The sequence below is a fragment of the Rhinopithecus bieti genome, unplaced genomic scaffold (genome assembly GCF_001698545.2).
Source record: "Rhinopithecus bieti isolate Rb0 unplaced genomic scaffold, ASM169854v2 scaffold_63839, whole genome shotgun sequence".
Lineage (NCBI taxonomy): Eukaryota > Metazoa > Chordata > Mammalia > Primates > Cercopithecidae > Rhinopithecus > Rhinopithecus bieti.
The window spans coordinates 582,777-597,471 of NW_016824336.1; the positions used below are offsets into that span (position 1 = coordinate 582,777).

General features: G+C 33.9%; 1 pseudogene; it reads left to right on the forward strand.

The window, feature by feature from the left end:
- The window catches only part of LOC108522180 (charged multivesicular body protein 4a-like), a 47,167-nt pseudogene that overhangs the window by 22,135 nt on the left and 10,337 nt on the right, over positions 1-14,695 (forward strand).

Consider the following 14,695-nt stretch of genomic DNA (forward strand, 5'->3'; position numbering starts at 1 on the left):
TGATGGTTCCTGGCATTTGGAACAAATTTAAAATAAAATAAAATAAAATCTAAAAAGGTCAAAAGTTATCTAAAATCATGCTGTATAAAATGTTTAGGTCTTCCTAAGTGACTGCTAAAAGAACTCTAGGTACTTTTATATGCAAACATTACCTTTCTTTTGCAACAATGAAACATTAAGATGGTTCCAGTTTATAAGAAAAGTCAGGAATGCAAAGAGATACTATTCCCATAGTAGTAACCATTTTTTTCTTATTCTCCCTGGGTGGTATTTGAGATTAGTAACCTGCCTGCTAAAAATAAACTCAAGTGTTGAAAGGACTGTGGAAGAAGTGATATAATTATGCAAATCTAAGCAGTAAGCATCAATTATGTGAGGCAAGAAATATTTTTTGTTCAATTAAACTATAGAACAATTGTCTATTGGTTTGTCTGTTACTCAATATTTACCAATCCCAAATCCAACATAAAAAATATTTTCTTCTGAGTTTGGTATGAAAATCCGCATCCATAAAGCTGATATAATTCCTATTTTCAGTGCAAAAGCACTAAAGAGGGATTGATGATTCAACAATTAGTCTATAAAGCAAACAAAAAGTTTGATTTATATTCTCTTCTCATCACAGCGGTCAGTACATTCAACAAAAGCAAATTTTCTAGCAGACACAGCATTAATTTGCACATTCATTTGTTCATTTCTTTCACAAACATAAATATATGTATAATAAACATATACAAATATGTATCTGATAGTTATTACTAGAATTTTAAGTTATTAATGTGAATTTGACATCATTTTTAGGATCACAAGGGTTAAAAGCCTACTAAGTTATAGCAATAATGTAAGGAATGATATATAATATGATGTACTGCATGCAATTGTTATGTACAGAGGATGAAATTTACCTAGGCTGAAAGTCAGTGAAAATTTCCTAAAAGACATTTTAAGATTCCCTTGATAATGTGTTATATGTGTCCCAGCAGACAAAAGAAAACAGATATTTTGGGCATATGGTGAATCTTTGCAAAGACAAAGGATCAAGAGAGAAGTTGTGTTTGGAAATGGGAGAGGGTTGCAACAGCAGGTATATTAACCGTAAGTGGGGAATGTTGCAGAATGAGGCCACACAAGTATACTCTGGAATGAGAAATTGCCTTGAAACTAGTTTCATATTCCCACCAATCAGGAACTATATCTAATGAGGGCATAAGGAAATGGTGTTAAGAAAGCTTTCCATGGAACCATCCTTCCATATTAGAGGTATTCACCATGTTCTTATAACTACTAAATACTCATAATATATCTTCATGTAGTAATTCTCTTAACATTTTCTTACATACTTGGAAAAAATCTGTACATTTTTATTTACTTCCTCTCCTCTGGAAGAAAGGATTTGTTTTATTCCCGTGTAAATCTACTTTTTAAAGTTTTTAAGGCTGGCATCCTCATATCTTGAGATCATGTCTCCTCTTTATTTCAGGTGATGTATAAAAAAAATATTCAGCTATTTGTTTAGTGATTTTGGAATATTGGCAAGTTTTATTTAAAAGATCTGTCTCTGCCATTGTCTTTAAATCCATTGCACCTAGCAATGTATCTAAGAGGTAGTAAGTATTCATAGAATGAATATTCAAAGAATGAATTGATAAATGAAAGGACTAATGCTCAAATGGAAAAGATGGAAAGAGAAGATAATACATACCATATAGATTTAAAGTTGCTTCTGACCACCCCCATAATATCCTTGGCAAAGCGTAATATGTGCCCTCATCTTGCTTAGGCCAAGATCTTTTCCAGGTCCACAAAGCTGGGGCGTTGTTAGTGTACAGGAAACATTTGAATCCACAGGTATGTGATCCTAGAGAAGCACAGAAATATAGTGATGGAATGAAATTTGGGGATTATGAATGAGGAAACTGAGGCTCAAAGACATGATCCAGCTTATTCAAAGGCAGAATTGGCCCTAGGAACAAGACTGAATCTCAGGACATAGATGGGAGAGAAAAAAATAAATTGAGCTGGGGTTGGGAGTAGTAGAACAAAAATAAGTTAGATATGGGCCAAAATATTGATTTGAGTTGGAGAGAGAGTATGGCAAATGAATACTAATTTTCAAGGCTATATCTTTTCCACTGAAGTGACTAATGTGTCATGTTATAAGACAGAAGGTGAAAAGACATGTTGAAAGGAGTTAAAATGGGAGATGGGTGCATTAAGCATAATGAAAATAAAGAAATAAGAAAAAAAATAGCCACATAATGTAAGCAGGATAAATACAAAAGAGGCGATGTTTCAGGATATAAACATTTCATTCAAGTTATATGAATTAATTCACACAGGGTGGTTTTCTGTTTGTTTTCTTTTTTTAGTTTATCATTCTATTCCTTATTCCCTTCTGAGTTAAAAGAAATAGAATACAAAGTCATTAAGGAGAGGTGAGAAGAAAGAAGAAAGTATTTTTCTTCTTTTTTTCATTGTGACTCTTGATCCCATTTCCGGAGCTAATTATCCATTCACCAGAGCTCTTAGTAACATGGCTTTTTATTAGACATGCCCTAGATGCATCCATTCATGTATTTTTAAACAATCAGAAGGGATTTCCAAGCTTTTCCAGACAAGTTTGGAAGGGCTCAAAATAAATAACTCTCTATGGGAGTAATTCTTGGTATTGGAGGAACAGTTTTTTAGTATCAATTGCTGAGCTTTAAAAATAATTATATAACATCCATCTCCTATTGAACCCTGAGAGCCCCTCTCCCTGCTAAGTCCATTCTACTGTGAGAGACACATGCCTCCCAGTTTATCTACTGTTACCTATGGAAGTAGATAGGCATTTAGGTGTATGGTGGGAAAAAAAATTTAAAACTAGATGAATTATACAATTAAAAGTAGAGGTTTCTTCCTCTTTTGTCCTGAATTCAACTTTTAGAAAACAAGATGACAAAAGTAAATAAATAAACACAAACAAAACTTCAAAACAATTGTTTGAATTTTTTAATTGAATATTTTCACCATCAATGTGTTTGTAAGACAAGCTGAGAAGATCATTGAAAAGAATGTACTAGGGATATCTTTTATTAGATAATTTTTCTTTTGATCAAATTATCTCATTTCAGCTGGTGTGAAGACAGAGGGCCATATGAATAAAACAAGAGTCAAGTGGGACAAATGTAAGAGATGATGGAAAATGGGGAGCGATGGGTCCAAGGGTAAATGCATACCGAATCAGATGAAATGCCTGTTGCTTTTGCCCATGTCAGACTGTGAGTTCACGGTTATTAAAGATAATCCAGAAATACAAGTTTTAATGTAAAATAATACATTTTTTAAAATTGGTAATTAAAACCCAGTTTTGGGGTTTTTTATTTTGATTTAGATGACATTTACTTTTTAAAAATTTCAGTAGTTTTGGGGGAACCGGTGGTGATTGGTTACAATGTTCTTTAGCGGTGATTTCTGAGATTTGGTGCACCCATTACCCAAGCAGTGTACACTGTACCCAGTGTGTAGTTTTTTATCCCTCACCTGCTTTCCACTATTCTCCCCAAATCCCCAAAGTCCATTATATTATTCTTATGCCTTTGTGCCGTCATAGCTTAGCTCCCACTTGTAACTGAGAACCTATGATGTTTGGTTTTTTATTCCTGAGTTACTTCACTTGTTTTTATTTAACTTCTAAGTTCATGGGTACATGCGCAGGATGTGCAGGTTTGTTACACAGGTAAACTTGTGTCTTGGGGGGTTTTCATACAGATTATTTCATTACCCAGGTATTAAGCATAGTACCCATTAGTTATTTTTCCTGTTACGTTCCCTTCTCATATTTTCCACCCTGCAATAGGCTCCAGTGTGTTTTTCTCCTGTATGTGTCCATGTGTTCTCATCATTTAGCTCCCACTTATAAGTGAAAACAAGTGATATTTGTTTTTTCCTTCTGTGTTAGTCGTTAAGGATAATGGTCTCCAGCTCCATCCATGTCCCTGGAAAGGACATGATTTCATTTCTTTTTATGGCTGCATATATTCCATGGTGTTTATGTACCACATTTTCTTTATCTAGACTATCATTGATGGGCATTTAGGTTGATTCCATGTCTTTGCTTCTTTATCCAGTCTATCATTGATGGGCGTGTAGATTGATTGTGAATAGCGCTGCAGTGAACATACATGTGCATGTGTCTTTATAATAGAATGGTTTATATTCCTTTGGTTATATATCCAGTAATGGGATTGCTGGGTCAGATGGTGTTTCTGTCTTTAGTTCTTTGAGGAATTGCCACACTTTCTTCGACAATGATTGAACTAATCTTTACTCCCACCAACAGTGTATAAGTGTTCCTTTTTCTTCTCAATCTCACCAACATCTGTTATTTTTTTACTTTTTAATAATAGTCATTCTGATTGGTGGGAGATGGTATCTCGTTACAGTTTTGATTTGCATTTCTGTAATGATCAGTGATGTTGAATTTGTTTTCACATGTTTGTTTGCAACTTGCATGTCTTATTTGAGAAGTGTCTGTTTATGTCTTTTGCCCACTTTTTATTGGGGTTGTTTTTCTCTTGTAAATTTATTTAAGTTGCTTATAGTGCTGGATATTAGAACTTTTTGGATGCACAGTTTGTAAAACTTTTCTCCCATTCTGTAGGCTGTTGATTCTGTTGATAGTTTCTTTTGCTGTGTAGAAGCTCTTTAGTTTAATTAGATTCTATTTGTCAATTTTGCTTCTGTTTCAATTGCTTTTGACATCTTCAGCATGAAATCTTTGCCTGTGTCTATGTCCTAAATTGTATTGCCAAGGTTGTCTTCCAGGGTAATTTGGGGTAAAACTTAGTTTTAAAACAACCATGCTGTTGCCTATAGTATAACTGTGGGTTACATAGGGAATGTAAACTATCAATTTACAACCTCTGTGATCAAAAAATGAAAGTGTTTTCCTTTATTTTTGTCTCATCATAGCTTTTGCAAGTGACTGCCTAATTTGAGTTAGTTACATAGCAATTAGGTCATGAATCCCAGAATGATATCATTCAAATTTAGCTGAAGAGGAAAAAGATACTTGCTGTGGTCTTAGTGAGTCGCAATGTTAAGATTGTTTTACCAGGTCAAAAAACTTTCAAAATAAATTTTGAGGACTTGACAGAGAACTGTCAAAAACATTAAAACAAAACAAAAACTAATGAAAATGCCAAATACAATAGGTTTTTTGGTGTTTTGATTGGCGTTTTCCTAATGAGTAATGATTCTGAACATCTTTTCTTTTGTTCTTGTTCACCATTTATGTATCTGTGGGCCCTTTCTTCCTCACTTACGTAAGGAAGGCTAAAGCATATATTTCAAATAATTCTTTCTATTTTGTATCTTTTGAGAGTGCTATTAGGGGAGGTGGGTTTTTTTGAGAACTATGGCATGTTATTCTCAACCAACTAGTATTTGCTAAACTGTTGGAGATTCAAAAGAATTGCTTTCAGTGTAGTTTACATCAAAGTCCTCATCTTGTAGTCTAAAAGACGGTGGCAAGAGAAAGCCATTGATGTTGATTTGTACTAACATTGTAACCTTCCTGAGAGTGAGTATATTTGTTAAAGGTGATTCTGAGGCTCATAACACCCAAAGAAAGTTTCCAGGTAGATAGGAAAGGACCTTTCATGCTTAACAACAAATCAAATTAAATCTAAATTGTTAAATAGGTAAACAAATAAATAAATAATTTTGTTCAATGAATTTATGGCTGCCCATTTTGGACATAAAGTTTGAAAATCAGTCACCAGATTTGGGTTTTTTAAAAAAGAAATCTGAATATTTTCCTGTTGATGAATACTACTAGTTTATTCTTTATCTTAAGGGAGAAATATATACATGTGTTGGTGGGGAGTGCACCTATTATATTAAATGTCTCTGTAGTGACTTTTTCAAACAAATCACTGAAGAGTCAAAGTTAATAAAAAATGTGAATTACAAAAGAAATGATTTGCCCAAGACTCAGATAATCGTAGAGAGAGTGTTCCAAAGGGGTGTATTTTAAAAACCCTATTCTGGCATTTACTTGAGTTTCTATGATAATAATTACCAAACAGTATTGAACTTCTTCCACTTGATGGATAACTCCACGAATATCCAAAGACATTCTCATAACTATGAGCTGTGTAGAAGCATGTGCATTTGGAATAGAATATAAACATCTTGCGCTGCTTCAGTCCATGGAGGCTGTGGAGAGCTGAAGGAACAAAGAAGCACTGATTTATTGCAATGCTAAATAGTACACTAGAGGTAACTGTGCTGCCGCTCTGGAAATACTAAGCTAATTTATGTCAAAGACTCCTCAGGATCTTACTCTAGCGGCAAGCCTAGTCAGAATTTTTGATGCCACCTTGTTTTTTATAGATGCTCCATCTACACATCATTGAAAGCATGCTGGGCTTGTAGAGGAACAAAAGCAGTCCTTGTGTCTTAGCACCAGGCACTCTGAAACAGTGTTTGCGCATTTTGGTATACCCACCTGCACATGGTTACTCTGTGGAGCAGTAGGCCCAGCTCTGGGTTCATTTCTCTCGGTTGCAATTTACCTCTTATTTCAACTAGCCGCCTGGGCTTGGAGAAGCTTCTAAACTTCTCTTGGGTTGCTTCACTGTAAAATGAGAAACTTCAACGTGCTGCAATCATGTAGAAAGCCTAAGGACATAAAATCTTGTGTAACGGTTCTATAATAAAGGAAATAAACTAACATCATTTTGTCTCATATGCCTTAATTACAATTTTGTTCCAAAGTTACGTTTGAGAATTAACAGTATCCTTTGGATAATTTTCCAGAGTAATAGGGCCAACTGCCTCAAGAAGATATTCTAGCTTTCTAGCTTCATACTGTCCCACAGAACTTTCAAAAATGATGGATAGTCTATATCTGTGTCATTCAATACATTTGGCATTAAACACACGTGTCTATTAAGCCCTTGAAATGTGGCTATCATGAATGAGAAACTGATTTCTTCAACCAGTAATTAAAGTTGGATTGAAATAACCATGTAAATGGCTACTGTGGTGTAAAGCACAGATTCTAGCCTCTATGTCATAAATGTCTTAACACTGTAGCAATTATGCAGCAACAAATTGTCTAATGTCTTCTCAACCACAGTTTGACAAAGAAAACTATAATGAACACTAGGGTTCTAGATTCTCAGAGAAGATCACCTCTAATAGTAATTCTCAAACTTGGCTGCACATTGGAGTTTCCTGTGAAGTTTTCCATAAATGTTAGTGCCAACAAATATTCTGATTTAATTACTCTGCTAGAAATGACCTACACATCCTGGTTTTTGTTCCTTTATTGTACATTTGTTTGAAAGCCACCCAGGTGTTTCTAATGTGCAGTCAAGTTTGTAAACCACTGACTTAGAGATGTAGCTTAATTGACTGTCTTCTCTGGTGACTAGTCCAATGTTTCACCATGGGACAGCCCTTCGGTATACAATGCTGGCTTTATAGAGGTCTCTGCTTCCACTTGTATGACTCATGTACTATCCCGGGAAGACCCCAAAATGTCATACACATTAGAGATTTAAATTTATTCTAATATTTTGGCAGAAAATCACAAGCAAAATACTACCAAAATAGTTTTCCCAAGTTGTTAATACTACTGTGGTTCCTAGCACCGTGGAGTGACATTTTTACAACTTAGGCTGCAAGGAATTCCCAACAGTAAAAGGAACTCTCAACATTTACCTAAAAACAAATTAACAAAAAATTGAAAAAATCCACCATAAGCAACAGCCAGCGATAAAGGGAAGAATTAGAAGTCCAAGATTTCAAGACAACTGAACAATAATCTGAAGAAACATAGACATTATCTTTATAATGATTAAAACCATAGAAAGAAAGGAGAACTTTAATAACTTTCAACCATTGGTGGAGGCTTATTTTGTACCAGTGCAGGTGCATGCTATGGACATGGTTTTACTGATTGCTTGGAAAGTGAAAACAAGCAAAAACTAGAGGACATGTATATAAAGAAACTGATTTTTAAAGAGATACTGAATATGTTCATACGGCAGAGGAAAATAACACAGGGAGAGAATAGTTGAACTTTTGAATGAACAGGGGATGCTAGAGAAAGAAAGGATTTAAGTTAGGCTTATTGTTATTTACTAATTAACCCCCAAATTCTTTCCTCTGTCTATGGTAACTAGGCTGTGCTAGCTCATTTTATTTGTCAACTTGGCTAGGTGAAGGTGCACAGATTATTTGGTCAAACATCAGTTTAGATGTTTCTGTTAGGTGATTTTAAAGGAAAAGTTTTGAGTTTCTCACCAATATGTATGATATTAATTGCAGGTTTTTTGGAGATGTTCTTTATCAAGTTGAGAAAGTTATCCTTCATTCTTAGTTTACTAAGAGTTTTTAATATGAATATTGTTGGATTTTGTGAAATGCTTTTCTGCTCCTGCTGATAATCACCATGAGATTTTTCTTTGTTAGCCTATTTGATGTGATAGATAACATTAATTAATTCCCATTTGGTAAAGTCCCTGATTCTTTTTAATGGAGCTGCAGTATCTCATATTAAAGACTTGACTAGTTCCATTAGTTCCAACTCTGGTTAAAGTAATTTTAAAGAAATTTATGTTAGGAGAAATTAGTAAAGCAGTTTTCAAAAGTTTTGATTCTAAACTTAAACTCTGTTCTAAGATAAGGTGATGGATAATTTTCCCATTGTATATCTAAGCACAAGAATTATTAAACATCACGGAAATGTCAAAAGAATACTAGAATAGAAGGCTATATTGACTTATTAAACGTTTTAAAATGGCAATTATGTAGAGAGTTAAATATACACAGGCTGAAAAAATAAGATGACAAAGTTTTTAAATCATGGTCTCGCTGTGGAAGTACTTCAACACACCCCCACACATACTATGACTCCTATAGATACAGCATCTTTTGAAAGCCATTAGCAAGAAGTAGAAATCAGTGACTAGGCTACTGTATTAAACATACTTCTATATACAAGAATTCGATCTGAAGAACCACCTACACTGTAATTAAATACATTTTTCTAAATCTCAATTTCTTCATCTATAAAATTAGAATAATAATAATATTTGGTCTTTCTTACAAAACTGTTGTGAAGTTCAACTGCTATGATTCTGCATGATAATCTATAGATAAGGTTAAATACCATCCAAATGTAATATCATGCATTGAACATTGCTATGTCTGTGAATATATATGTTTATATACACACAATTATTAAATTATGTAGATTATAGTAATATCTATACTATATTTAAATGATTGTCCACCTAAGATTTTCTAGGGCAAGCTTCCTATGAAACATTCTGATCAAGTATTATATTTCAGGTCAAATCATGGATATTTTTGTGTTGTAGTTTTTGGGTTTTACATTACAGATACTTTTGTTATTGACAAATTTTCTACATATTCTGAAGATTCTTTGTGGTGTCACAGTAAATTTTTCATATGACCAATTAAAACAGATTAGTAACACCTTAAATTTCCTCCTCAACTTCAAAAACCTATATTCGTATGTTGAGCTCTGAGCTGGGCAAGGACATATATGGTCTACTTAATGAGATTTTAGTAGTGGAAAAATTATTTCCAAAGCTCCACTCTTATTTGAGTATTTTTATTTTTACTTTCTTTTGTATGTGTATTATGTTTACTTACTATTGATTTTTTTGAATCTCTGGAAAGTACAACTTGCTAATTCAGTCATTTAAAGTCCAGGGTCAATTTTTACATATTTGATGCTTTCCACTCCCCTGAAATGTAATGGATTTTCAAAATATTTGTTTATTGTGCTAAGGAGAAAGACATTTGACTACACATTTGGCCCTGCTTATTTCATCATATTTGAAATTAGCCAAGTTTCTATCATCCGCATCATCTTTAATTTGAGATTAAATATGAACATATTCTTTTAAACATACAGTCCTTACATAGCTAGAAGTGTTGGCATAAATTCCAATAAATATGAGGTCAAAATGCAAGGAAGATTGTAACTGAAAACATTCTGTTTACGGATATGACTGATAGTACAGGAGGAGCATTTCACACAAGAGTGTCCAATCTTTTGGCTTCCCTGGGCCACATTGGAAGAAGTAATGTCTTGGGCCACACATAAAATATACTAACACTAACAATTGCTAACGAGCTACACACACACACACACACACACACACACACACACACACACAAGTCTTATAATGTTTTTAAAAGTTTACAAATTTGTGTTGGGCCGCATTCACAGCCATCTTGGGTCACATGCACCTCATGGGTCACAGGTTGGACAAGCTTGATGTAACAGATATTTATTGTTAAAAGATATCAGGATAATAAATAAAATTGGTGAGTGAGTGAGAAGGACAGAAAAGGCAAAGTTTCCACACAGGATGAGGATGAAATTTGCAGTGCCCTAACTACAAGAGCAAATGTCATGTCCCAGTCCTCACAAACAGGTTAAGGTAACATTGTCAGCATCTACTTGCTGAGATGGAATGGACTTTCCGGGGTTATCATACACAAATCTTGTTGCTAAAGCAATTTAGGAATGAAAAACATAATAGAGTTTACCCTAGGGGAGCTGCTATTTAGTAAGAAAAGGTGCTTAAACAGTGCTGAATTCTGGAGAGCTAATGAGCACTCTGAGGAGTGGATTTCCTTAGGGGAGTTTGCCAGATCAATTCATTAATTGTGTATCATTTTGAAAATTTACACCAGAATAGGAGTAATTATATGTTTCTCTTTTCTAAGACCCACTACTGGGACATAACAGTGCACCTGAGAATTGCATTCAACTTTGATGTGAAAGCAATATGTTAGTGAGCATGGCAGAAAAACGATTTGTAGATATGCAGGACAACTTGCAAAATGAACATTTACATTAAAGAGAAGAGCCATTTGGAAAGTCTGAAGGCTATAAGTTCAGAAAACCAGCACAAATAGCCATTCCTCGTGTTCTTCTCTGCCCCTGAACATGTCAACTGAGGCAAACTCTCTGAATAGTGGTATCATTGGCAATGTTAATAGACTGAGGTACTAAATGGCCATGAATGAGATTTAAATGATATATTACCAGGTATCCTCGGCTTGTGGGTATATTACCTATTTTTAAATGAAGTAGGGTAGATACACATTACTCACTTGCACTGAGATATTCTAATTTGAGTGAGAGAAGCAAAGATACAGTTTCAGTTAGTCAGAAATATGACTTAGCTTTGGATAGGATCATCAAAAGCACAAGAGACACTGGAACAACAACTGTAATGTTTTCAGTGACACTGCCATAAGTTTGAGTATTTCACTTCAGACCAGGTGGAATTTCTTACCATTCCTTGAGAAACTTTCATTCCTGAAAACCTTCCCTAGAACTGAATGTCCTTTGTGATAATACCTCTGCTACCTCCCAAATTTTAATTATCATCTTTCACTATACCTACATAATAAGATATTTCTACACCACTCTGTGCACAGAATGACTTCCTACTCAAATATGAGTGTCCCATCATTGGCTCTATTACACTAGTATTGTTATTGTTTATTGTATTTATCTCTTACAAAGCTACCACCTCCTTGAATTTTGGACTTTGCTAACCCATCTCGAGATCCCCAAAGTTATTGGTGGGCCTTTGTATATGACCAGTAAGAAGAAGAATGTATATTAAGTAAAGGTTTAGTTTTGTTGATTTTATCAAATATCAGAATCAACAAAATCAATTTTTCCAAATAATTTTATATTGGGTCATAGTATTTGAGTAATTTTGCTCATCACATTTGAATCTTTCAGTTACTTTATGGAAGGAGTTGCTAAAATGATAATTTATTTGTAGCTTGTACGATAGCCGGTTTCTGCCTCTGGAGAATATTAAATAGGGGACCTACGCAATTGCCTGGCTGATCCTGAAATCTGACCTTGATCATCCAGGGTCACTGTTGGGCTTCATAATGTCATTCACGATTGTGCTTCACAATGTCAAAGTAACAAGTCTCAGGTCCCATTTTGACAACAGTTCTCTTAAGTTCGAGAATTTGGCACAATCTCTCACCAGCCTCATTTACTTGCAGGTGGGTCTTCTCCCTACCCCTACTCCCCACAAAGTGAATAGAAACTGCCATGATATATGTAATAGAGTGAAATATTTATCAAACTAATATTAACATTAGTCATGTGGCATTTAATTTAGCCAAAAATAATAACTAATGTAAATGTAGCATGGTAAATAGAAAATTTATATGTATCTAAATGGGCACTAATAAAAACTATGAACTTATGTATTTGTTATTTCATTGCCTCTGTTTGAATGATGGGGAAGCTGAGCAGAGGATTTAAGACTATTTTATGAAGCCTGACTTCAGTAACCAGCCAACCGTGCCATATATTACCCCACATATGAAGCCTTTAGTGAGTGATTTTTCCTCCCTAATAATAATTCCTTTATGGTGTTGTTGTAAAGGATTAAAAGAGACAGTGCACTTAATGGGTTTTTGCAGCAGGTACAATAAATACTGTTATTCAGTCTGATTTTATATATAATTTTAAAATAACACATAATCTTAATTAAGTTCTTACTATGTTCCAGGTAGGGGACTAAGTTGTTAGCATTCATTATTTCATTTAATCCTTACAATATACTATTATTATTTCACTTTTTCAGATACTCCACTGAGGGTTACAGTTATTTTGTGAGTTGCTCAACGTCCCTCAGCTACGGAATGATTGATATTCTAATTCGAATCTGGATTCTCTGATTCAACTCCCAAATTCTTAACAGCTGAACTATAATTATATGATTAAATATTATGCTCCTTTAAATATGTTCAATTTATTTCAAACTTGTTACTTAAATAGACAGGACATTCACAAGCAAATTTTCTTTTATCAATTAATAACTCATTAATTACTGTCCATTCATGCTCCCTCAAGTTATTGTCTGTGTTTCCCTAATCCATCTCCAATTATATTTAAAACAAATGATAATATAAATAAGAATTTTCAATCATCAACTCAATATTTATTAACAGAATAATCTGATGTATTGAGAGATTTTTATAAGAAATTAACAAGTTTGTTTACTCAAAACTCCTGTAATAGAGTTAAAGTGATATGTATTTGAAAACAAATACTCAGAGTGGGAAATAAAGATAGAAATGCCATCATGAAGGTAAAAAGAATCCTCAAGTGGTAGTAATTTGTGATGCAAGGGGCACTAATGTTGGAGTTAGTGGCCTCAATCTATTCTAATTACTTTTGCTGTGACCCTGGGCTCAACATTCACTGTCATAGAGGGCAGTCCTGGTCTCCTCATCTGTAAAATTTAGATAATGGTGCCCTATTCATATTGCAAGGTGAACTTTTAAAAATAAGTACATGAACTGTTTCAAGTCTCTTCCCTTTACAGTTGCTATTTTACTCTTTTTGGAAGTGTTCAACATATATGTGAAGTTCTCTTTAGTAATCATATATTAGGGTTGAGTGTCCTATTCTGAATTTTCAATTGAATCCTAACTTATCTTTGTATTACACAAAAACTTACATTAGACTACACAGAGAGATTGCCAAAATACTAAGGGCTAGCCAACTTCCTAATTTCTGGAAGTATTTGGGGAGCAAATAAGGGATATGATGAACTAGTTCCATTGGTCCTCTTATAGCTAGATGAGAAATAACTGTTTAAACATATGTTATCAGTGTGTGAGTGTGTATGTATACATATGTATACATGTGTGTTTATAGCAGAGTTTGAGTTGTTGAATTTTACACATACAATACTACTGACCTTAGACAGCAAGTAAAATGTCATTAAGTATAAGTACTAACAATATGACAAGCAGCAAAACAGTAAATGTTCAGAAAATAAAACAAAAAGAACAAAAGTAGAGACACACACGAACAATAAGATCCTACTTTGTTTCAAAATCTGTGGTAAAAAAAAAATTATAAAGCACATCTTCATTTTCTTAACACATATGGAGCAAAAAATTGTGGCTCATATTCTTATTTCAAAGAGGGCCATTGGGTGAGGGGTATTGTCTAGGTTCTATTTAATGTGATAGGGGAAAAAATTGGGAAGCGATATCTCACAGTGCAGAAGATGCCTGAAAAGATTTGTGTCTCTTTAAAAGAGATTTCCTTTAGCTCCCACTTTGATGGATATATGAGAACTCATTCTAAATTATACTGCCAAAGTATATAAATTTTCTAGTATTTCTTAGAATAATTTCAAATGTCACATCTATTTATAGTTATTCCATTGTTGTAGGTAGGAGGATGTTGCATAATAGGAAAAGAAATAATACAAGTGTAGATGAGGAGATTTAAGCAAAGGTATGCTTCTCCATTAAAACATTCTCAGAATTATAAGGAGTTAATTATTTGTACATTTATCAAATGTCTGTAAACTCCATACAAGCAAGATATCTGTGTTTTTATTTGTATATTTATAATACAGTCTAACTCTGTGTATGGCGCACCCAATTTACTAAATAAATGAGTTTTTATTAAGAGAGTAGCTGAGTGTATAATTGAGCTAATAAATGAATATAGTGTGGGAATAGTAAAGTGGACAAACTAAGCTTATACAAAAGAATAAGTTATAATTGCAAAATAGTGTTAAATAAAATAGACCAGATGATGGAAAACTAGATTTTTGCTGTCTTGAAGCCAGGCAAAGGGATTTCAGTTTGA